The sequence below is a fragment of the Macaca thibetana genome, chromosome 6 (genome assembly GCF_024542745.1).
Source record: "Macaca thibetana thibetana isolate TM-01 chromosome 6, ASM2454274v1, whole genome shotgun sequence".
NCBI classification, from domain to species: Eukaryota; Metazoa; Chordata; class Mammalia; order Primates; family Cercopithecidae; genus Macaca; species Macaca thibetana.
The window spans coordinates 18,054,244-18,081,081 of NC_065583.1; the positions used below are offsets into that span (position 1 = coordinate 18,054,244).

At 37.4% G+C, this 26,838-nt stretch overlaps 1 protein-coding gene and 1 long non-coding RNA gene across 2 annotated transcripts in view; one reads left to right on the top strand and one right to left on the bottom strand.

The window, feature by feature from the left end:
• The window catches only part of NUDCD2 (NudC domain containing 2), a 991,190-nt gene that overhangs the window by 751,729 nt on the left and 212,623 nt on the right, over positions 1 to 26,838 (top strand). The gene's annotated exons all lie outside the window — the stretch shown is intronic.
• The window catches only part of LOC126955949 (uncharacterized), a 29,112-nt gene continuing 4,452 nt past the window's right edge, over positions 2,179 to 26,838 (bottom strand). The window contains exon 3 of the long non-coding RNA XR_007726203.1: positions 2,179 to 2,325. This is a non-coding gene — a long non-coding RNA (uncharacterized LOC126955949). The remainder of the gene's footprint in view (positions 2,326 to 26,838) is intronic.

Genomic DNA, 26,838 nt, shown 5'->3' on the forward strand with positions numbered 1-26,838 from the left:
ATTTACAGAAAAGAAGCTACCATGGTCTGATACACAGTAGCTGCCTGGCTCTTAGAACCTGGTTTCCAGTCTTCCTGACTTTTGGGTTCTGGGTCACTGTCATGAGTCCCTATTGTGAATTTCCCTTTGGTGCACCTTAAAACATTAGAAACTCTGTGCACATGAAAGGCCGAACCACCTTAAAATCAATTGTACATCTCTCTCGTCAATATCCAGCATTGGGTACCTTTCCCACTTTGATTTCTTAAACGTTGGTCGCAGACAAGCACACAACACATGCATTTCCTGGGCAGGGAGAAGCAGTAAAAAGAAACGTGAAAGTTCATGACTCAATATGATTCATTCGTAGCCCCTTCTCCAATTAAGTGACATCCCTGGAGATTTCTCCCAGGTCAGGTGTTGGAAAGGTTCCCTTGACTTTAGAGGAAGCTAACTTAGGACTGCCCCTGGCCTGAGATATTCCTTCACCCCTTAAGGGACTTATTTAAAATAAATAGTCAAGGCTTTGTCTCTTTGCCACAGCCTTCCCTATTATTAGCTGAGATCAGGACAAATAGCTCATGTCCCCAACATACAGCTAAGGATGAAATGGCTCCTTCGAGGAATCACTAAATCACACAATCCTCTTGGCAAAGGACAAATGGAGTTTGCCATTCGCCATCAGCTCAAACAGGTATCAACAGGGCTTGGAATCAAGCCTCTTATGTTTCTGCTTTGCTTAAGGCCCTTCTCGTTGCCCCTCGAAAAGGTCACTCCATCTCTCCCGCAGCCTGGCAGCGCCAGGTGGGGTGAGTCAGTGCTATATTACTGAGAATGCTCCCTGACTGTCAGGGCCTCGTTTGCTAAGACAAAGACTGACAAATTACACTTCTTACATTAATTTTCAAGTACATTTTGAAAGCACATGCCTCTGATGAAGTATTTTGAATAGTGCTGTGGATGTCAAGGAGACATTTAAAATATCTCACTCATAATTTTTGAAAATCTTCCTCATTCCAGGTTGTCACAGCTTGACAGCTTAGCTCTGTTTTGAGTATATTCTTTTACAATGTACTACAAACTGATTGAAGAGCTGACAAATCTGACTTAACCCAAACAAGAATCTTTAAATATATCTGATTAAAAAGAATGTTTAATGGAAATGCACATACAGACATTCCATCTAGCATCCTATTTTTTTAGAAGTCAAATTACACAATTAAAATCTCTACTGATAATACACCTCTATCCCCCCCACTAGAAAAAAATCACTATCTATTGAGACAAAATGCTAAAGTTATTAGCTGTCACTGTCATTGAATATTCAATTATCTTTTTTGTCTAGGAAAAATCTAGAATTTTATCTCCTGCATGTATCTTCTCAAAGAGTTTAATATAATTATTGTCCAACTTATCCATTCTTTTGAATCTAATGATTGATCCTGGCTTCTAAAAACTACTTATAAGAAGGAGAGTAAAGCATTGAAATAAGATTATTATAATTCTTCTCTAACCCAGGCTGGATAAATAACCTTATGATTATTAAATAGAGAAAAGGAAAAGGAAGAAAAGAGATCCATAACTGGACAAAGGGAGATAAATTAATCATGTAATGCAAGAAGTAACCATGAGTTAAGGTTCTTAATGCAATGGGAATTCTACCCAAGCATCCCTATCTTGGGATAGGCAAGCCCATAAAATTTCACTGATCCTAGCAACACAAAAGAGAGAAGCTTTTCTGAAGAAACAGTCAAAAGTTTACTCCCAAAGTGTTTTTTGTTTTTGCTAAAAATACGTTAGTCCCCTGCATCCTTTCTTGCATTAGGATTATCTCACTAAGAAGAAGTAGAAAAATAATCGGCCATAACATAAGGCAAAAATTTCTGCCAGAGAGAAGGATAAAGTAGAGAACCTTTCCAGCACTGGGAAGAAATGAAGGAATAAAAGAAAAAAAAGAGCAGGATAGAAGCATCGTGGCAATCCACCACCTCCAGGGGAGAAAAAGGCACAGAAACACCCAGATAGTTTCATGGGAATCTGAGGCCATTGTGAGTGGGTACCCCATTTTCCTGAGTGTATCCAAGAGGCTGGGAGTGTCTCAGAGAAGCTCAAGTGTTCAGCGTGGCATCACATCCCACATGGCATGAAAGTGATAGAGCAACACCATGCTCTCTGGGCCTGGCAGATATTTCACCTGGGTACTTTGTGAGGATTTCAGAGCTTCCTTTCTCTCTGAGCTTGCCAGGGAACAGCTCCAATGACATGGACAAGTCTTCCTCAGCGTGGTTCTCCGGTGGCCCACTCTGGCCCGCTACTGGAAGCTCTTCACTTTCTCTTCAGTAGAACCTAAAATAGTTCAGGGACAAGTCTCACCTTAATATGGCCCACATTTGGTCCATGGAAAATGTGCATTATCTGCTTGGCTATCATGGACATGTAGTTGTTTCATAAATGCAGTTTTCTAGCAACACTCTTCGTCTTTACCCAGGTTTCTTTAACTCTCTCTGACATAAGTGGAGGCCCACAATTCACAGTAGCACCAGCTGTAAGCTCTCCTAGAAGTTCCATGCAGGCCCCAACTCTGAACCAGGCCTAAAGCTAGGAGTAGAGAATTTCTCACCCGAAGTGCTTGGAGGACTAGGGAGAAATTGGACTGCCCGCTACAATGCAGGTAAGAAAGAATATATCTAGAATTCTTCTTTCTAGATATACACAAGATCTCTCAGAGCGTCTGTTAGTGTTACCACATCCTGGATTATACCAATGGAAAAGCATAACAACTCAATCCAGGCAGGACTCCTAATGGCCCAGACCCTTCAGGAATTAAGATTTAGAACACCCAACCAGGTAAAGAAGTATGACCAGCTAAGATACTTGCTGAGGGCAAAGAGAATATGGAATGAGCTGTGGAAGAAGGTAGTTATAAATACCTGCTACAGCCACATGACCAGTTACAAAGATAAGGACCTGTAATTATCATAATGCCATGAATACTTCTTCCTTAATTTGTTGTGAATATGTGTGTATGCATGTGTGTATATTCCCTCTCTTATCCCCTTATCACATAACACAGACATATTGACTTTATATCATAGAATGTAATTTTTATTAACTTTACATCATAGTATTCAAGTTATAGAATATCAAGAAGAGTACACATCATTAAAGGACTCTGCATCATCTGATTTGGAAACGGCTAGTGCATTTTTGTTGTACTCAGGATAGTTGTACAATGCTAGGTGGAAGTATGACCTTGTAATGGTCTTTGGGGGCTAAGTATGATTTAAGAAGATGCATATGGGTGCCAAGTAAACAAGGGGAGAGGTTATGTTGGCACTTGCCATGGTACCCACTTATTGGGTCAAACATTCTTCTGGATGTTTCTGTAAAGGTGTTTCTTGAATGAGAATAACATTTAAATCAGTGGACCCTAAGTAAAGCAAATTGCCCTCCATAATGTGGGTGGGCCCCATCCAGTTAGATGAAGGCCTGAATAGAAAAAATACCTGACCTCCCACAAGAGAAAATTCTCCAGAAGACTGACCTGGGCCTCATCTGCAACATTGACTCTTCCTGATTTTCCAGGAGTTGATTTTGGAATTGAACTATAACTCCTTCCTGAGTCTCCAGCTTGCCGGCCTCCCCCACCAGATTTTGGACTCACTCCACTACCCACAGTCACATGAGCCAGTTTCTTAAAATAAATATCTTTATACACACATAGATCCTATTGGTCCTCTTTCTCTGGAGAACCCTGGTTCACAGGTTTAGCACCACACTGTCTAAAGAAAGTCTCCCCCCAAATCCTCTCCTCTCAGTATTCTGACCCTTTTCCACCACATTGATTTGATTGAAGGGTTCTTGTTCCCCAAATCAGCTGCATTTTAATACTGGTTAAGGCGCATCAATTACATATTTTTACCTTTGAAAAATTTTACTGCAACATTCTGCGATAGATCAGGAGCCTGGATCCCAGCACTTTGGGACCGAGACAGGGCGGATCACTAGGTCAGGAGATCGAGGACAAGGTGTGGCGAACAGCAAGGTGCCAAACCCCGGATCCAAACTAAAAAATACAAAAAACAGTCGGGCGAATCAGCCAGGACAAAACATCCTCGCCTGTAGTCCCAGCAACTCCGAACTGACTGTGTTTGAATGGCTAAAGGAGGCGGATTTTTTTTTTTTTTTTTTTTTTGCAGTGAGCTGAGATCCGCCACTGCACTCCAGCCCGGGCTGGAGTGCAGAGCCAGACTCCGTCTCAAAAAAAAAAAAAAAAAAAAAAAGCCTCCTTTACTGCAACATTCTGCGATAGATGCTAATAGGAGCATGGGACTGGAGAAGCGCTTAGGACAAGGAGACTTCAGAGAGTAACGACCTCACAAGAAGAGACAAGGACAAGGTGTGCAGTGATCTACAGCAAGTGCTGCCATACGGGGATCCAAACCGCAATTCAGCCACACGATCTCCTGACCTCGTGATCCGCCCGTCTCGGACAAAACATCCCAAAGTGCTGAGATCTACAGGCTCCGACTGACTGTGTTTGTATCTACAAGAGATCATTTTAAACTACAGTTTAAACATGACTAGAAAGTTTTACTTCTTTCTTCTTCCGCTAGAAGAAATAGGTAAAACAAAAACATGGGAGCAATATGAAATTAGTTTTGTAAAACAAAGAAAATATAGTAGCCCGTTTTCATGCTGCTGATAAAGACATACCCGAGACCGGGCAATTTACAAAAGAAAGAAGTTCATTGGACTTACAGTTTCACATGGTTGGGGAGGCCACGCAATCATGGTGGAAGGCAAGAAGGAGCAAGTCCCATTTTACATGGAAGGCAGCAGGCAAAAAGAGAGCTTGTGCAGAGAAACTCCTGTTTATAAAACTATCAAATCTTCCCATTCACTATCATGAGAACAGTACGGGAAAGACCCGCCCCCATGATTCAATCATCTCCCACTGGGTCCCTCCCATAACTCATGGTCATTATGGGAGCTACAAGATGAGATTTGGGTGGGAACACAGAGCCAAACCATATCAGAAAGCTACATTCTTATTCACATCTAAGTCATAATAAGAATTCTAGTTCTTTTGATATTATTTCATGGAGAGAATTTTGAGTGCAGGCTAACTGATAATTCTTGGTTGTGAAAAATTATCCACAATGTAAGTTAATCATGAGTACATTGTGGTTTCATATGGAAAGTGGAAAAGCATGGAATACAAAGAGATAATCAGCCCCCAAAGGTGAAGGGGGGGCCAAAGGAATAAGAGCTACAAATTGATCTGCACTCAGACATTTCCATTAGCCTCTTCTAGAATTATCCAGAAATCCTTGGAGAGGACAAATCGTAAGGAAATGCCAGAACTATAATGTAGTCATAACTATTCTTATTGTCGTAGGTGCCTATATATAACATGCATAAATGTATATGCTTATAAAATATTCATTGTATTTTCCTGAGGTAAAAGAGATAGGTCATAAAATTCATCTCTTTCCAGTTATTAATAGTCCCAAATAATGACGGGCACTGAAAGTTGACATTTTCAACACTTTCGTCTTTTAAGCAACCAAGACTGACAGCATAGCGCAGTAGTTAAAAACACATATTCTGGAGGTTTCAAATCACAGCTCTTTCATCTGTTAGTAGTAAAACACTGGAAAAATCATGTAGCCTCTCTGTGTCTCTTTTCCTAACGTGCAAATTGGGGATAATAGTACCTGCCCCAGAGGGGTGGTTATAATGATTAATGAAGAGACTTAATACCTATCAAGCTCTTAGAATGATGCCTGGAACATGGTGAGCTCCACATAAAGTTTTGTTAAATAAAACAAATACAGTAATACACGTTTAAAATCATGATAATAAATTATGTAAGTTGTTATTTGTTTTATTTTGATAACATATATTTTGGATGAAATGTGTATGTATGCCAACAAATACATAAATTCAAGTTTGATAAACTACATATTTCATTCATTTTTGTTCTCAACCAATCTTTTATTTTTTCTTTATCGTGTTCAAAAAGAAGAGCAAAACCCAATTGCAATTATTATTTTAAAGTTGCTTAAATCAAGTGAGCCAATCTAAGAACAAATAAAATTGAGGTTTTAGTACATTATTAGAAGTTTAGAGATAGCAGTACAATAAAAGAAATATTAGACTATGAGGGTATTAAATTGATATTTAAAAAGAAAAAAGGGAACTAAGAAATATCAATATTTTATAGAGAAAATATAAAAATGCAGTAGAGCTTTGAAATTCAAATTGACATCACTTTCATCTAACTAGAATTTTCCCATTTGGCTAAAATTTAGAGTATTTGTAAAGGAACATTTTTAAAATTCTAGGTTTATAATCAAGCAACATTTAGGCCAATTTTCAATCTACTATAATCAATGAAAATTGATAAATTAGAAAGATTTGCCTGATGCACTTTAAGATTTTTAGTTAAAAGTAGATCTTATTAGGTTTAATATATTGTTTTCAATGGCAGGAGAGTGAACTTAGAGATTATTAAAGATTTTCAGAGTTGAATAAAAAAAGGAAGAAAATGCCTAACCCTCAGCTAATATACAAAAAAATTATTATGTATAATACTCTAGTCTTCCAGCATTTGAGTTTATCCAAGTTCTATCACTAAGTCCTGATTTCCTGTTTGATATATTGTTTACCACACCTACAGTTCTAATTTTTTATGCTGGCAAAATCATTTGAAATGCATATAATTTGGCAATGTGCTTGCTAAGAAAGAAACATTTCTGCAAGTAGTAATACAAAAAAAATAACCACTCAAGGACATACTCACAATAAAAATTCCCAAAGAGTCAGCAGCTTAGATCTTTTTGTGGGGAAAGCATCTAGTTTTCCGTACAAGCAAACCCAGAACTGAGAAATAGGAAAGTAAATTTAATATAATGGCCACTCATCAAATGCATTTAACATATGGTAGGCTGGGTTATGCATGAACAGATTACACTGCCCACCTGGCTTTAGGGAGCTGGAGTTTATGGTCATTACCACTTGTAAGCTTTGAGATTTCTCACAGTTATTTACACAAATAGCACCTCACATCATTAAATCCTTATCACTACCGCCACTCTCTGCCTCTGACTGCACAAAATGCTTAAAGAAAGAAAGGAGATTTTGGAGCTTCATCTTCAGGGGACTGGGAGGTTACAGTTTTCTTTCTTGGAAAGAGGCTGAGAATCTCTCAGACATTTGTCTTCAGTTTCTTTCATTCATCTTTTGTCCAAAAAAGGTCATTGTCTTCTCCTCAGGGGAGGCATCATGCCAGGTTGCTGCTTTGAGACATATACACATATAAATTCTCTCTTATAATCAAAGTAGAGGCAACCTTGATCATAAGCGCTCAGAGAATATTTTCCTATCTGTTTCTACCTTCAAACTCAAAAAGGTTTTCTTGTACCTGGACAATAGCCACACCATTGCTCTATCTTGGTATTATGTCCGTGGGCTTGGCAAAGGACAGTTTTGATAACAAGGGTAAGTAGTATTTTCCATTTTTTCTCTTCAGTTTATATGGTACAGAGAAAATCAAAATGGGACAGACTAGCCTTAGTAAAAAGATTAGACTCTGAAATCAATATGTGTTTGATTTTATATAAAATGTTTAATCTCATTTCCTCCTCTGTCAAATTGGATGGCAATAATACTTCTCAGGTGTGCTTTGAATATTAAATGAGATCCATTTGATCAATCACTCTTATAGTTCTTGAGGGCCTACTCTGTGCAGACTTTTCTAGATGCTGAGGATGACACAGTGAGGAAGGCTGACAAAATCTCCACATCATGGAGCTTGCATTATTACTGTGGAGACAAACAGATAAACAAATATATGTGCATTTTATAGTGCAGCGGTGCAGAGAATCCTGCAAGGAGACAAAACTGGGTGAAAGGCCAGAGAGAAACAAGTGCGATTGAGGAGAAAGGCGGTCAAGGACATTAATTTGAATGGAGACTTATCAAAGTAACAGAGCAAACATGCACATATCTGGAAGAAGAAAATTCTAGACAGAGAATTCAAAGTGTGTGAGCTAGCAATACCCCTGGGGTCTTCAAGATACCATGAAGAGTTGTTGTGGCTAATGTGGGAGGGCAGAGGGAAATGAGATCTGAGAAGTACGAGGAAAGGAGTGAAGGCAAATCACGAAAAGCCTGGCACAGACTATTCAATGAGGAGGCTATTATTAACACGTTTTATCTCTGTATCAAAACAGGTTGGGATTCGATGGTTTCCCTTAATACTGTCAACAAGTACTCTTTCAGAGAAACACTTGTTGAAGAGGCCCCATCAATCTCCCACAACGCTGTCAGTGCAGTATCTGGGTTCCCATTGACCCTGAGCATTTGGTAATTGGCAAGTGCTTTTCCTCTACACAAGGTCCTGTTCATCCAAATGAAGATGCATCACTGGCACTTGCTTCCTGTAAGACTGGGAAAGAGCAGTGGAACTAAAAGCCCCTATCCAGATGGAGTAGCTCAACAGAACATCTGCCTTGCCTATATGTCACCTCCCTACCTCCTGCTGCTAGGCTAGCTGCCAGGAATTGCAGCAGCTCCTGACTCAAGGGTCCTCCTCTTCCGGTGTTTGCTTAGAGCTTTGAGTGATTATCTGCACCACCGTTCCCAAAAGCATCATGCCATCTTTCTTAAAAGTGCAGGAAGAGCCTGTTAGAAATCTCAATCCTTTAAAGAACTGCACTATTATTTGATCTCTAAATTGGGATCCATTAGATGATAGCCTTGCTTGCAAACTTCATATCAGCTGGCATTAGGTAGCTAATACATTGCATTGATTACATAGATGACCTGTTCTGGTCCGTAAAACATAGAAAGGAGACAGCTATGAACAACACATTCATTTTCCTCTGTCTCCTCTAGTACTGCTCTAGAACAAACCAGCCTCATCTCTTGCCTGGATTATCAGGAGTATCACAATTGCCTCCTAACTCATCTAGTCTAAACCATCTTAGTCACAACCATCACTTGCCTGATTATTACTAATATAAAGTAGCCTCCTAACTTGACTGTTTCTTTTCCAGCCCCTCTTCCCCCAATTGATTTTCTACATTTGGGCACATGGAGTGACACTTTTGAAACCAAATTCTGAGCATCTGAGTTTTGTCTAAAACCTTTCTCTTGCTTTTCAAAGCTGTTAGAGATTATCTATTAGCGATAGATCAAGATTCCTTCTGGCACACTTAAGGCAACTCATGATCTAGCCTTTGACTACCTCATACCTAGCAACACTCTTTCATTTGCTCTCTATACTAAGAGTCCTGTTAGTCTCTTTTTTCTTTTCCCCCAATATACCACAATCCAGCTTAGGTTTTTTAAAAAAATAAAATACTGTTGCCTCCAACTGGAAATTCTTCTCAATCTCACCTCACTTCACTAACTAAACTATCACCCTTCATATCCCAACTCAATACTTTTTTGGGGGTACCGTCCCAGTGCTCCCCAGACTATTCCACCACTCTCTAGTCTACTATATTTGCTCTTTCAACTTTAATTTTGAAGTCTCTGTAATTACATGTCACCATGATATTTTAAATACCTACCCCCCTCCACTAGGTTGTATTTCCTAGGAAGCCAAAGATTGTGTTTGCTTTTCTCACCACTTGAATCCCAGTGCTTTGTGGTTCCAAAACTAATGATCATTCCACCGCTTTCTGAACATATTTGTCAAAGAATAAATGACCGTTTAAATCTAAAAGGCTCTCAGTATAAAGACTGCTTCTAAAGTCTATGCCACTCAAGTCATTTTATATAGCAGAAATAACAACATCCATATTTTCAAAAATGAGTTTGAGCCAAGAACTAAACTAAGATCTGAGGCATCCATAATACATGTTTTGAGTAACACTTTGCAAAACTGAAGGCTGACTTTCTATTTTTTCCTTCTCAATGAAGGTATATCCAAAAATCTCAATTTTGAACTTAAGCAGCAAGGTAAAAATGCAACTGGCCAACCTTCTGCTTATCTGCTCCTACGCAATTTGTTCAATGAAAGTGAACATTTACTTGCTTACTTCTGATAGGTCCTACTTGTATTACTGTGTCCCAATTCCAGAAGCAGTCTTGCCCAGACTATAGTGAAGTAGTGAGATCATAGTTCACTGCAGCCTCAAACTCCTGGGTTTGAGGAATTCTCCCACCTCAGCCTCCCAAGTAACTTGGGACTACAGGCACATGCCACCATGCCCAACTAATTTTTTATTTGTTATTTTTTTAGAGATGGAGTCTTGCTTTGTTACCCAAGCTGATCTCGAACTCCCGGCCTCAAGCAATCCTCCTGCCTAGGCCTCCTGAGTAGCTGAGATTACAGGCAAAAACCACCATGCACAATGCAATTCCATATTTTCAGTGGCATAAAAAGACAACCTTGTCTATTACATTATCGCTTCCTTCCAAAAAAAAATAATTTTCATGAGACTTTAATAAGACTAGCTTAAACTTCTGAGCTTTAAAAAAAAAAAAAAAAAGCATTTATTTTATACTTGAGGAAAAAGAAGAGTGTCACTAATCTAGCTCAATTATAAATTCCCATGAAATGTAACAAGAAGGAAGAGGAGAAAGACAGAAAGATAGAAATATAAAACAATATTGAAAAAGAGGAGTAATTAAGTCTTTGAACTAGGGATTCTGTGCAAAAATTTTGTCATTCTAACATAGATACAGGAAAATGTAATAGCATTTATATATATAAACTACCCCATAACTAACTACTAAATTAATAAGAACTTAAAGCACATAAAAATGATAAATATTTGATATTCAGACATTGTAATATTAAAATTCTGTTAAATGGTGGGCAACAACATTATTTCTTTCATACAGGCAGCAAATATTTATGGATCATCTACTATATGTCAGACACTGGGATCCACCATTTAAAAAGGCCTAAGACCTCTGCTTCCACAAAATTTAGATATTAATAGGTAAAGATACCAATAAGAAATAAATGTAATTAATACATTATATAATTTGTTAGAAAATGATAAATGCTATGAAAAAGAAAATGGAAAGAGGCATTACGAGTACAGGGATAGGAGACTGTAATCTAAACAGATGGAGCTAGTGGGCCTCGTTAGGAAGCTGACATTTAAGTAAAGTTTGAAAGATGTGAGATAGCTGGCTATGTAAATATTTGGGGGAAGTACTTCTCAGATAGAGGTCAAGATTGTATCCATTATATTCCAAAAACTGCAAAGATATGTGTGTGGCTGACGTGAAGTGAAGAAAGAAATTCAGAAAAGTACTAAGGGTCCAGTTCATATTTATTTATTTATTTATTTATTTATTCTTTTTAGAGAGAGAGAGACAGGGCCTCTCTATGTTGCCCAGGCTGGTCTCAAACTCCTGGGCTCAAGCGATCCTCCTGCCTCCACCTCCCAAAGTGCTGGGATTACAGGCGTGAGCCACCATGCCTGGCCCCAGACTGTATATTTTCATTTCCTTCTTGGTTTATGTTGTTGAACATCTTTTCTTGTGCCACTTGTATATACTCTGCAGAAATATCTGTCAAGTCTTTGCCACTTTTATAATTAGTTTGTTTTCTCTACTGTTGAGTTTTGAGTTCTATATATATTTTGGATACAAGTCCTTTGTTGGACATCTGGTTTGCAAATATATACTACCAGTCTGTAGTTTATCTTTTCATTCTCTAAATAGTGTCTACTGTGAGGCAAAGGTTTTTAATTCTGATGAAGTCTAATTTATCAACTTCTTTTATGGACCCTGTTTTCAGAGTTTCATCTAAGAACTCTTTGTTTAACCCCGGATCATGAAGATTTTCTTCTAAAAGTTTTATAATTTTACAATTGGATCTATGATTAATTCTGAATTAATGATAGATGAACCTCAATATCATCCTCATATACATAAATCATAGATTTAATTGTAAAATTGTGAAATTAGATCTATGGTTCATTTATAGATCATTCATAGAGGTGCATTTTTTACAAATGGATATCTGATAGTTCCAACACTATTGAAATGACTATACTTTCTCCACTGAGTTATTTATGCATCTTTGTAAAAACCAAATGGCACCCATACAATGGAATATTATTTAGCAATGAAAAGAAATTATCTATCAAGCAATGAAACAACATGGATAAATCTTAAATGCATATTTCTAAGTAAAAGAAGCCAATCTAAAAATGTTACATCAGTCTGATTCTAATCATATGGCATTCTGGAAAAAGCAAAACTACAGTGATCAGTGGTTACCAGGGGTTCAGCAAGGAGGGGTTGACTTGTTCCGCACAGCACAGCTTTTAGGGTGGTAAAACCATTCTGTATGACATACAATTGCTGACACAGAACATTACGCATCTATCAAAACCCCTGAACTTCACAGCACGTTACAGTGTAGTTATATATGCAAGTTTTAAAAGTTTATTTGGTAGGTCATAGGATTCCTGAATGGAATGCAGAATGTAACAAAGGAGTCTAACTGTACTGTAGACATATGAAACAACTTCTCCGAAGGGGTGTGGGAAAATGTGCTAACCTAACTAACTCTGGAAATGAGTGTAGGTTGTAAAATTAAAGGTAAACAAAATTGTGTGTAAGACCTATGCTCTAGTCAATAAAGTTATTTTCCACATGAGTATGAGATAACAATTCAGCTACACATACTGAAATTAAACAAGGAAATTGATGGTATGTGATCAAAGCCACATTGCTCACTGTTGGAGCAGGAGTTTATCGATAAGCTAGGGAAGGAGCTAGAGTAATCCATATGGTAACAAAATTGGAGATGGTAACAAAATTGAGTTGGAGACCTCAGTGTCAACTCATGTTTACCTTAACATAGGTATATATGCTTATAAGTGGAAACATTTATAGACAGATAGATAGATAGATAGATAGATAGATAGATAGATAGATAGATAGATAATGCTCAGGTCTTGGCTTCTAATACCATCTCCAAGATAAAGAACCAGAGATCCTTGGAGAAATGGGTGATTCTAGGACTGCACTGGGAAATATACAATATAGGCCTACAGTATCTTCTATTGCCAGAAAGCAAGAAACTGCTGAAATAAATAAGGAGAGTGTATGAAAGAGAAAGAGGAGCCAATTAAAAGAGCCCCCAGTGTGCAAAGTTAGAACAATTTCAACAAAAAACTAAAATAATATTGGATTATAACCTAAATTATAAAATAAATATCTATGGGCCCATACTTATAGAAATAAATTAGTTAATAAATGAGGATAAGAGAAAAATCTTTTATGAGGAAGAATTTCAAATCATATTTTTTGCACAATCCACCTTTAAAAAATGGGAGTACATAATGACTTTTCTCCAAAGAGCCAAGTGTGAGAAGGGGGGAAAAATGCCTCACTTTACAGTGGAGAAACCTGACAAACTAGTACAGGTAGGTAATCAAAGTCACCAACAGGAATAAGACATGTTGATAGTATGTGCCCTTGATGTGATAAAAATGACATTTTCCCTCTCTAGTCTTCCTTCCAGAAAACCATAATGTAGATCTAATCATAATAAAAACATCACAAAAATCCCATTCAGAGGTCATTCTACGAAATGCATAACCAGTACTCTTAAAACTGTCCAGGTCATCACAAACAAGGAAAGTCGGAGATATTGTCACAGCAAAGAGAAGCCTAAGGAGATATGACAACTAAATGTAATGTATCCTACATGGAATCCTAGAACAGAAAAAGAACATTAGGAAAATGCTTTAAAAAAATCTGCAAAAAAGTATGGATGTTAGTCAATAATTATGTATTAATACTGATTAATTTTAATATAAGCATCATATTAATTTGTTAATAATAGAAGAAATTGGGTGCAAGGTATAATGAGAATTATCTTATTTTCTTCTCAGTTTTTCTGTAAATCTAAAATTGCTCTTAAATAGGAAAAAATTTTAACATAAGTAAATTAAGTGCAAATAAAATAAAATGGTCATATTTGTGTTCACCTATTTCTGGACTCTATTTCTGTTACATTGATCTATGTGTTTGTCCCTTTGGCAATACCACACTGTCTTGATTACCATAGCTTTATAGTAGGTTTTAAAATTAGTTTGATTTCTCTAACTTTATTCTTCATTCTCAAAATTACTTCAGCTATTTTGGTTTCTTTGCCTTTCTGTATAAATTTTAAGCCCAGCTTGTGTGTATTTATAAAAATTCTTCCTACTGAAATTTTTTATTGGAATTGCTTCAAATCTGGAGATAAATTTGGGCAGAATTTAAATCTTTACTATATTGAGTCTTCCCATCTATGAATACTGTATGTCTGTCCATTTACTTAAGTTGTCTTGGGCTTTTTTCAGCAACATTTTGATTTCAGCATGCAGTTTCTGAACAAATCCTATTAGCTTTTCCCTAAGTATTTCACTTTGAAAGATATTTTCAGTGGCAAATATAAATAGATAGATGTAGATATAGATATCACTATATAAATATTTGTTTTCCAATTGCATGTTGCTAGTATTAAGCAATGTGATTGATTTTGATTTTTGTGTATTGATCTAGTATTCTCTGACCTTGCAAAACTCACTTATAAGTTTTAGGAGTTTCTGCTTGGTTTGAATTGTTGTTGTTTGTAAATGCCTTGGAATTGGGATTTTCTATGTAAATAATCACATTGTCTGCAAATAGGGGTAGTTTGGTTTCTTCTTTTTAATTCATGTGTTTTATTTCTTTTTATTGCCTCTGAGACTGGCTAGGGCTTCTAATACAACGTTGAACTGGAGTGGTGAGGTAGGACATCCTTTCCTTGTTCCTGATGTTTAGGGGGAACAAGGCTATGTGATAATAAATATGACTTGTGACATAGGATTTTTTAAATAGATAATTTTTATTAGCCTAAGGAAATTCTCTTCTATTCTTAGTTTTTTTAGAGTTATTATCATGAATGTATGTTGAATTCAGGAAAAGCAAATACTTTTGTTGCATCATTTGTATGACCATGTTGGTTTTCTTTAAAGTATTAATTCAGTGGATTATCTTGCTTTATTTTTAAATATTAAACCAGTCTTATCCCCAGGATAAATTTCTCATAGTCATATTACATTATTCTTCCTATACATTATAGATTCAATTTGATAAAATTTTATGAAGTATTTTTGCATCAATGTTCTATTGTTTTGAAGTTTTCTTTCCTTGTAATGTGTTTGGTGTTTTGTTTGTTTGAGACAAGGTGTCACTCTCTCACCCAGGCTGAAGCGCAGTGGCATGATCATGGCTCACTGCAGCCTCAACCTCTAGACTTAAGCAATTCTTCTGACTTCACCCCCACCAAGTAGCTAGGACTATGGGTATGTGCCATCACACCCAGCTAATGTTCATATTTTTTGTAGAAACAGGGTTTCACCATGTTGCCCAGGCTGGTCTTGAACTCCTAAGCTCAAGCAATCTGCCCACCTCAGCCTCTCAAAGTGCTAGGATTACAGGCATCAGCCACCATTCCCGGCCTGTCTGGTTTTTAATATCAGAATAATTCTGGCTTCATAAAATGAATTGGGAAGTATTCCTTCCTCATTTACTTTCTTGATGAAATTGTGCAGAATTTGTGTTTATTTTTGTTTAAATGCTTGCAGGAATTCACCAGTGAAACCACCTGGACCTGTAGATTTCTTTTACATAAGGTTTTTAACTGTAAATTTATTTTTTAATAACAATAAGGCTATTTAAGTTACCTATTTTATCTTCAGTGAGTTTTAGTAATTTGTATTTTTCAAGGAATTAGTACATTTTATCTGTTATTGGATTTATGTGCCAAGAGTGGTTTGTCGAATTTCTTTATTATCTTTTTAATGTCTGCAAAGTCTGTAGTGATACCCATTTATTTATTCCTGATATTGGTAATCTCTGTCTTTTTTTCCATTTTTAGTCAGTTCTTATTAAGCAATATCTGTGTACTTTTGGCACTTTTCAGATTTTCTACAATAAACATTTGTTATTTTATAATTAGAAAAATGTTATAATAAAATTTTAAATATTTTAATTTTAAATTTGCTTGTTTCTGCATTTAAATTAATTTAAATGTACAATAAATTTTATAACATGAGGCTGATACATGGACTAAAAGTGATAGTGCACATAAAAATATTGTGTAAGTTATAAACATGTTAGCATTATAATTACAGACAAGCAAAGGAAGACAGTTGTATAACTGAAATAGAAAAACATAAGAGTTTTCTAGCAATAAATAAATGGTGACATTTATATTGTGATTTGGGGAATTTAGAAGAATCTAAATAAAACATGTTTTCTCACAACATTTAAAACAAGATCGCCCACAATTAGACATGTGACTTTTATTTATTTAGAAATTTTAATCAGTTCCGAAAATCATTAATTACTAACAAACATTCAAAATCAAAGAATGGTGGAAGGTAGGCAACGATTTCATTATTTCTGAAGCATCCAGTATAGTTCTTTGAAGACCAGTCACTTAAACTGAATCTCATAGTACAGTTAATTCATTCATATTATTTAGGTCCCCAGGTAGATTACATATGGGCTTGGAACATGCTGGTTTACTTGTCCTACATTTCAAATTTAATCAAAACATAACTATTATAAACCTCTTCTGAAAAGAAGTGATCAGATTATACACTTTTAAATTTCATATTTTATATTAACATGGAATTTAGAGGCAGATAGGAAGATAGGAAAAGTGGATTGTATTTTCTTTTAAAGCACTTAATGTGGGCTAGTACAACATAAATACTGTTACCACTTCTATCCCACAAAAAGATTTGCTGAATTCCCTCCCTCTGAAACCCAGGAACACTCTACCTAGTATTGGGAAGATGCCATGTTATGAAGCTCTCCTAAATACTAAGCTCTCAGAGCCCCATGAATTGCAAACAGGAAAGAAGCTGGGGAAATGACAAGACGAAAAGGACTCCAATTGTAGGAGAAAGAAGAGCATTAGATGAAGCCAACACATTCAGCCATGATTTATGCAACACCCAAGTACTAACTCTCAAGCCAACAGCATACTTCCAGGCTATATGCAACCACCAAATTATCATAAATTAAGCTCAGGCAAAAATAAGGCCATAAAATGGACATTTTACAGTGGCTATTGACTAGGATGTTCAGTTTCCATTAAATCTTCTGAAACATTGTTACTTTGTCAACTGAATTAGTAACTGGTGTCTTCTTGGGAGAGAAATATGTAAGATTTCAAACTCCATATATATTACTCACCACAATTAAAGTCACTCACTGTAAGAAGCCGCTATCTATATGTATCAGACTAATTATTTTGTGCTTTTTTACTAAGATAATGGGACACTGCTGCCAGTGGGCAAATCCTGATCATACATTATATCACACTTCCTAGCAATTTTGATGAAAACTACAGGTGGAGACAGATTATAATGGGAACATCTAATTGAAATTCATCTCCATTTTCTTTCAGATGGAAGACATGCTGCTTGCGCCCTGAAACATATTCAATTTCATTCAAATTGGATGCAGATTTTTCAGACAAAACTAAATTTGAAAAATGTATATATTTCAAAGGGTCCTGGAAGAGAGAGGCAGGCATACCATAAATGTTGACCACCTTAGTTTATTAGAGCTGTTGCTTTCCAAGTTAGAGAGGGAGAACTAAATTCCCACTAAAGGTCATTATGCTTGTTGTAACATATTCTACTGGCATTTAGTAACTCCATGTTTTCACAAAGACCATGAGAACTACTGTGCAACCCCTTAATAATTTCCCAAACCCTTCATGGGGGTTGGGAAATTATTAATGACCTCCATGGTCAGGTTGCTTCATCGGTGTGTAGCTCTCTACTATCTCCTTCCATATCCTGCTTCTGGCACCATTTCCTAGAGCAGAAGATGGAGATTTTTCAGTGAGACATTCAGTAAAAAGCCATGTTTTTCTTGAGCCAACAAAATGTATGCACACATACTCATACATACATATATAGACATACAAACATACATTTATCCACACTCACGTGTTCAAACATACATGTGTATACACATATATATATGTATGTGTATATGCATGTATCTCTATGTGTGTGATATGTTTACCCCCCTCAATGTTTAGTTTATTGCTGTATCTCTGGCACCTATCTCACTAATTGGCACGTAACAGTGCTTATCAAATATTGGTTGAATGAATGAATGGATTTATGAGTGAATTACCTGTTCTTAAGAAGCATATTGTGAATACTGTGAATCAAAAAACTCCCTCATTGGTGATAAGGTTGAAAAAAATACTTAGCAATGTACCAAATAAGTACTCACTAAAATATTAATTTAAGTGGAAAAATTCTAGGTTACTTTTATGAAACAGTAGACAATACACTTCTTAAAGAGTGATGAGGAGTATTAAATATATATATATATTATATATATAGAAAACCTGTCTTATAGAATCATATCTTAGATTTACCTTTTGTTTTGTTTTTATTGATACATATTTGTACATATTTATAGGGTACATGTAATAATTTGTTATATGCATAGGATATGCAATGATCAAGTCAGGGTGTTTAGGGTATCAATTGCCACAATTCTATTTTGAAACATAAAATACATTGTTCTTAACTATAGTCACCCTACTCTGCAATTGAACATTAAATCCTATTTCTTCCATCTAATTGTATGTTTGTATCCATTAACCTATCTCTCACATCCGACCTCCACACACACCCTTCCAAACCTTTGGTAACTATCATTCCACTTTCTACCTTCATGTGATCAATTCTTTTAGCTCCCACATATGAGTGAGAACATGCAACGTTTGCCTTTTCTGTGCCGACTTATTTCACTTAACACAATGACCTCTAGTTTTATCTGTGTTGCTGCAAATAACAGGATTTCATTTCTTTTATGATCAAATAGCATTCTATTGTGTGTATATACCACATTTTCTTTATTAGGGTCATGTTTTGGCAAAGATCTGAATGAAATGAGAGAGTAAGCCAGGCATATAACTGAGGGAGGAGCCTCTAGGCGGCATGTGCAAAGGCCTGGAGGTAGGAATGTGCTGTAGCTGGAATATAATGAGAAAAGGGGAGACTACAAGGAGTTAAGGACAGAGAGAGGGCAGAGGAAAAGATAATGCTTCGCCTGATAAGCTTTGATAATGGTTTGACTTTCACTCTCAGATGGGAGCCATTGGAGAATTCTGAACAGAGGAGCAACATGATTTGACCTTTTATAGGGTTTTCTCTGGCTACACTGTGGAGAAGAGATGGGAGAAAGGGAAAAGCAAGCAGAGCAGTTAGGAGGTGACTACATTAATCCAAGGGTGAGATGATGATGACTGGAACCACAGTACTGCAGCACAGGTGGGAAGAAGTAGTCAGATTCTGCCCCAAATCTATTATGTTGGTGCAGAAGTAGTTGCAGTTTTTGCCATTACTTTCAACCATCTGATCTTCAACAAACCAGACAAAAACAAGCAATGGGGAAAGGACTCTTTATTTAATAAATGGTCCTTGGAGAACTGGTTAGCCATATGCAGAAAATTGAAACTGGATACAAAAATTAACTCAGGATGGATTAAAGACTTAAATGTAAAACCCAAAACGATAAAAACCTTAGGAGAAAATCTAGGCAATACCATTCAGGACATAGGAACACTCAAAGATTTTGTGACAAAAATATCAAAAGCAAAAATGGACAAATGAGATCTAACTAATCTAAAGAGCAAAAAAAAAAAAAAAAAAAAAAAAGCTATCATGAGAGTGAACAGACAACCTACAGAATAGGAGAAAATTTTTGCAATCTATCCATCTGACAAAGGTCTAATATCCAGAATTTACAAGAAACTTAAACAAATTTACAAGAAAAACAAATGCCATTAAAAGTGGGCAAAGGACATGAACAGACACTTCTCAAAAAAAGACATTCACGCATCCAATAAACATATGGAAAAAGGCTCAACATCACCGATCATTAGAGAAATGCAAATCAAAATCACAAAACCATCTCACGCCAGTCAGATGGCGATTATTAAAAAGTCAAGAAACAATAGACTCTGGCAAGGTTGTAGAGAAATACGAAAGCTTTTACACTGTTGGTGGGAATATAAATTAGTTCAACCATTGTGGAAGACAATGTGGCGATTCCTCAAAGACCTAGAACCAGAAACACCATTTGACCCAGCAATCCCATTACTGGGTATATACCCAAAGTATTATAAATCATTTCATTATAATGAGACATGCATCCATGTGTTCATTGTACTGTTCACAATAGCAAAGATATGGAATCAACCTAAATGTCCATCAATGATATACTGGATCAAGAAAATGTGGTACATATACACCATGGAATACTATGAATCCATAAAAAGGAATGAGATTATGTCCTTTGCACGCACATTGATGAAGATGGAAGCCATTATCCTCAGCAAACTAACACAGGAACAGAAAAACAAACACCACATGTTCTCACTTATAAATGGGAGCTGAACAATGAGAACACATGAACACAGGGAGGGGAACAACATATACTGGGGCCTGTCATGGTGGGTGGGGAGAGGGAGAGCATCAGGAAAAATAGCTATTGCATGCTGGGCTTAATACCTAGGTAACGGATTGATAGGTGCAGCAAATCACCATAGCACACGTTTACCTATGTAACAAAACTTGCACATCCTGCACAAGTATCCCAGAACTTAAAATTAAATTAATTAAAAAATAAAAAGAAGTTGTCAGATTCTAGATATATTTTAAAGGTAGAGGCTACAGGAGTTGCCTATAGGTTTATGTTGAGTGTGGAAAAAAAGAGTCATATATGACTTCAAGGTTTCTGCCCAAACAACTGGAAGAACTAAGTTGAATTTAAAGTGCCTAGGAGTTAGCAGGTGCTCAAGATCTAGCAGCTAGTATGCATATTTCAGCTTGAGCATCCCTAATCCAAAAATACAAAATCCAACATGCTCCAAAGTCTGAAACTTTTTGAGCATGGATGTGACACAGCAAGTGAAAAATTCCATACCTGACCTCATGTGACAGGTCACAGTCAAAATGTAGGTGCACAATACACAGTTTATTCAGCGACCCCAAGGGAAAAATAAAATTAAAGCCTAAAGGTGAGGTGTATAAGGTATATATAAAACATAAATAAATGTTTACACCTGGGTCCTATCCCCAATATATCTCATTATAAATATGCAAATATTCTAAAAACATTGAAATCCAAAATACTTTTGGTCCCAAGCATTTTGGACAAGGGATATTTAACCTGTATTCTCCTAGTGTGGAAAATGATACAAGTATTAATAAAATGCAAATCCATTATCTAGGACAGTGTAAGAACCATAGTTATTATGAATTCCATGTTTACTGTGTCAGGCTGAGTGTTAAGTGCTTTTCTTCACCATATATGAACCTTATAATGTCCCCATGGAATAACCATCTTTCATTTTGTGGTTGAGTTCACTGAGGCATAGGTGGAAATTTTTTTTTCTTTTTATTGATAAACATTTGAGTGCCTATATCACAGGCAATACTTTACTAGGTGTTAGGTGAACAAGAATGACAAGGTAATTGTTTTCTTAGACCTTATGTTCCTTTCAGTGAAATGAACAATAAATAAATAAATGAATAAATAAGATAATTCTACAAAGTCATGAGTACTATAAGGAAATGAGCAAGGTGACATAGCGGACAGTCACAAGAGCAAGTTGGCAGTGCAGAAACTTTACACAGGGTGATTAAGAACATCCCATCTGAGAAGGGCCATTTGAACAGAGCAAGACCTGACAGATGAGATAAAGCCAGCCATGAGAATATCTAAAAGAAGAGCATTCCAGGGAGAAGCAGCACAAAGCTTAAATGCCCAAAGGCAGGGGGAAAAGTTCTTGTATTTGAAGAACAGAAAAAAATGTATGCAGCCCATGGTCACACGACTAAGAAATAGAGGAGTGAGAATTTGAATCCAAGTCTCTCTGGGTCTGTATTGGTCCGTTCTCACGCTGTTATGAAGAAATACCCAAGACTGGGTAATTTGTAAAGAAAAGGGGTTTAATTGACTCACAGTTCCGCATGCCTGGGGAGGCCTCAGGAAACTTACAATCATGATTAAAGGCACCTCTTCACTGCGCGGCAGTGGCACTGTGAAAATGAGTGCCAGCAGAGGAAATGCCAGACACTTACAAAACCATCAGATTTCTTGAGAACTTACTATCAAAAACCGCCCTCATGCTTCAGTTACCTCCCACTGGGTTCCTCCCACGACATGTGGGGATTATGGGAGCTACAGTTCAAGATGAGATTTGGGTGGGGACACAGTCAAACCATATCAGGCTCCAAAGACTAAGGTGTTTTTTGTTTTGTTTTTTGTAGTTGCCATCTGTTTATTACAAGCAGAGCTGGCTTGACACCCATCAATCAATTATTATTTTTTTTTTTTTGAAACGGAGTCTTGCTCTGTTGCCCAGGCTGGAGGGCAGTGGCATGATCTTGGCTCACTGCCAGCTCTGCCTCCCAGGTTCACACCATTCTCCTGCCTCAGCCTCACGACTGGCTGGAACTACAGGTGCCCGCCACCACGCCCAGCTAATTTTTTTTTTTTTTTTTTTTTTTTTTTTTAGTAGAGACGGGGTTTCACCACGTTAGCCAGGATGGTCTCGATCTCCTGACCTCGTGATCCACCCGCCTCAGCCTCCCAAAGTGCTGGGATTACAGGCGTGAGCCACCACGCCTGGCCACAGTCAATCAATTCTTAAAAAGACATTTACTTTTTTTTAAAAGAAAGCACGCTTATATTTGCCTTTTTAAATTTTTTTATAGATTTAGGGGTATCACAGGCAGTTTAGTTACATGGATATTGCATTGTGGTGAAGTCTGGGCTTTTAGTGTACCCATCACCCAAATAGTGAGCATTGTACCCAGTAGGTAGTTTTTACCCCTCACCCTCTCCTATCCTCCCACCTTTTGGAGTCTCCAATGTTTATTATTCCACTCTGTGTGTCTATGTGTACCTACAGCTTGGCTCCCACTTAAAAGTGAGAACATGCTGTATTTGACTTTTGGTTTCTGAGTTTTTTCACTTAAGATAATGGCCTACAGTTACATTGATATTGCTGCAAAAGACATGACTTCATTCTTTTTATGCAAAGCCTGAGTTTTTAAGCACCATTCAAAATTTTTTCTAATTTTCTTTATTTAAATGTAATTCATTGTAAACTGCATAAAGGCAAAACTAACAATCATCTCTCCTACACCATCTCTACCCCACCGAACAAATGTGTATACATTTCCTTATCTTTCCCTAGCTCATACAGACCTACCCAAGCTCCCTACATTCTATTGAATAAGTTTAATAAAAATTTTATCTGTTCGATTCTGCAGTCTTTTGTGTGTCTATCCTACTTTTCTACTGCTATTTTCCAGAGATAGAATGGGAGAGAACCCCTGCCTCATGAAAATCATAGGAGAAGACAAAAACATAAAACATAAAATAAAATGCTTTCAAAAGTTTGAAAACGCCTTACGGGAAATAAACATGGCAATGCGTTACAGGGTTTGGGGTAAGGGTGGCTATCACACACAGAGTGGATAATCAAGACCTCTGAGGAGATATTTTAGGGTGTTTTGGGCTGAGATATAAATGGCGAAGAAGATACATCTTTGGCAAGTGATGAGGAAGTAGCATTCTAGGCAAAGAACAGAACAGATGCAAAGACCCTGATGCAAGAAAGAACTATTTTAGTCCCAGGTGAAAGAAGGTGGCTAGGATTAGGATGGTGGCAGTGAGGAAGAAAGAAGTGGAAGAACTTAGGGAAATACTTTAGATGTTGAATAAAACTGACTTGCTGATGAATCCAATGTGGTAAAGAGAGAAGTAAAAGTACCTGGATGAAATATGATGTCATTTACTGAGATGAAGATGCTTTGAGAAAGAGCAAATGGGGAATGGGGCAAATGAGACCTGTTAGTCCTAAAGTAGTACTGGAAGTGTCAGAATCCCGAGGAGCTTGGACATTTTGTAAAGGGAAGAAAGTTTGAACAAAAGATTCTCCAGGTATTTTTGTATAAACACCTTAAGGACACAGGAGTGCAGGATAAAGGGATGAGTAACAAACCATGAGCAATTTGAAACAGAAAGTAAGTTAAGCTAACATACACAGACCTCTTAGCCTCCTGCCAGAACTACTTGAAGAACTTTATGCACATATAAACACACACATTTAATCTTCACAACAATCCCATAAAGTAGGTTCCACTTTTATCTCCACTTTACATATAAGGAAACTGAAGCACAAAGAGATAAAAATGCTTTGCCCAAAATTAAAGAGCTAGAAAATGGAGGAGTCGAGATTCAAAGCCAGTGGACCGAATGAAGAGCAAGCTCTGGTCACAGCTCTGCTCTAGTGCATCACAGAAACTAGAAAGGAGGAAGAAAAGAGCCTCAGAAACAAACATCAGCTTCTACGGAACTCTGCCAATGATCTGTAGATCACTACAATGTAGTTTCTTTGTCTAAAGGAACTGGGGCCTTATACAAAATGGAAAGGGAAACCTGAAGGAAAATTATAGTGTAACCACTTTTTGCTTTCCAATTTGTCATGACCTGACCCCAATAACAATTTCCTTAGCTCTTATGTTCTCCACTTACAAATTAGAGCAGCAAGTAACAGTAGCTCACTCTCCAGACACCATGTGCTTTGTTTGCACTCTTTTATTTTTACTTTTTTCTTGAGACAGGGTCTCACTCTGTCACTGAGGCTGGAGTGAAGTGCAGTGGTGGGATCAAAGCTCACTGCAGCCTTGACCTTCCAGATTCAAGCAATCACCCCACCTCAGCCTCCCAAGTAGGTGGGACTACAGGTGCACGCCACCACATCCAGCTAATTTTCATATTTTTTTGTAGAGATGGGGTTTTGCCATGTTGCCCAGGCTGGTCTCAAACTCCTGGGCTCAAGCATCTGCCCTCCTCAGCCTTCCAAAGTGCTGGGATTACAGGTGTGAGCCACCACACTCAGCCCCTGTTTGCACTCTTTTTTGCTCTTCACAACATGTTGATGAGATAGAAGTATAATTCTGCCCCTTTTTGCATAAGTAAAAACTGAGGCACAAAGAAGTTAAATACCATACCAAAAGTCACAGCATCAGTAAGTGGTGGAGTGACAGTTCAGACTGTCAGCCAAGAAGAAGTGAAAAACCCCAGACTGCAATTTGGTAAGAGAAGGCATTTACTGGGGTCTTAGGAATGGCAATTTGGGAGAACCTGTTTTAGCTAGAAGCTAATTGTGTTCTAAAGAGAGGGAGGAAAGCAGGGATTTTTTTTTTTTTTTTGAAAGGAGGCTAAGTGTGCTGACACAAGTTGCTTTGTAAGAATTATCATTGGCGGAGGTGGCTGGATGAGTTCATGAGTCCATAGTTCATCAGCTGTTGCTGTTCCGGAGCTGCAGCACTAGCGAAATTCAGCTGAAATTTCAGGAGGTTATGGTCAGGGCAATTTGGCCCTGTTGAAAGGATCAAGCCAAGTTCCTGGGTTTGTTTTTTTTTTTGGTCAATGTTCCAGGCCATGCACGTGGTGCTTCTGAGTCTGGCTTCCCAACTCAATTTTAGAACTCTGAACCAGAGTGAAGCCATTTTGTATTTCACATTTCACAATACCCCGGTGATGCTTCAGCAGGATCCCTGCTCTTAACCACTACTGCAGGCTGCCTCCTATGAAACCCAGGATTTGAGCCTCCCTACCAAGCACAAGTGGTTGCCTGGTGAATAGCTGATATAGGAGACTCTGTCTTTGACCTGTTAGTGTCTAGCATGAAGAGGGACTCTAAACACCAATAACTTCTTAAATCGTCATGCACAGCATACTAAAATCAAAATTAATCCAAACCTTCTGATATGGAGTTACAATTATAATTGGTCATTAAAAGTGTGCTTTAAATACAATGAAAAAATACAAAAAATAAAACCAAAACAAAGCAACACAACTGAAGGTAATCTTTCAGGAAGTAAAAGCAATGTGATTCCTTTAAGGATATATACATATGTGGTTTCTTAAGGAAATATGTTGAGAATAACCAACATGAAGACCATATTGGTTACAAATATAAATAGCTCCCCAGAAAGTATAAATAAGTAAATTCAAAGATATAGAATGATAGATCCATAATTACCTAGTAAGAAAGAATAGAATAGCCTACCAATATGTCACTAAATTTAAAGTCGACAGCCAGCCAGACAATTATGATTTTCCAAAATATTCTCCTTGCAGCCCTTGCCAGAAGCAGCATATGAACTGGCTGAACTGTAGGCACAACACAGGAAGGTAATTCTATCAGATGTCACCCTTGCTCTTTAAGAGTTTACAGTTTCTGTGACGAAACTGTGGAGGCAATTTACACCGAGAAAAGAAGCATGTCTATAGAACAAAACATATTGGCATATTTGTCATCCACAAATTGGCACACAAATGTATAACTACAATATGTTATCTATACTCTGCGTGCTAGATATTCTCTATTCGTCCTTCTAAGTCCACCCTCCAACCTTCTGCATCCTGCTTTCTGTCTCAGGAGTCTAACCTTTATAGACTACATCAACTGGGCTCCCTGGCCCCTTGGATTTGGCCACTGAAAAGCACCAAGAAGAGATCAAAAATCAAAAGAGAGACAAATTGGGGCATTTGTTCTCATTTTCCTCCCTGCTGGACCACAGGATGACGGTGGCTGTCCACAGTTCCTGTCCAGGGGTCCTCTCTTAACACCTGCAAGTCTCACCAGGTTCTCATAACCACTCCCTCCTGTTGTACCTGTTTCCCACCATTGCTGGCCCTGGGAACCTCACCATCTCTGAAGATTTTCCCTTACACTTGCCCACACCTTTGTAAACAGGCCATTGTTAA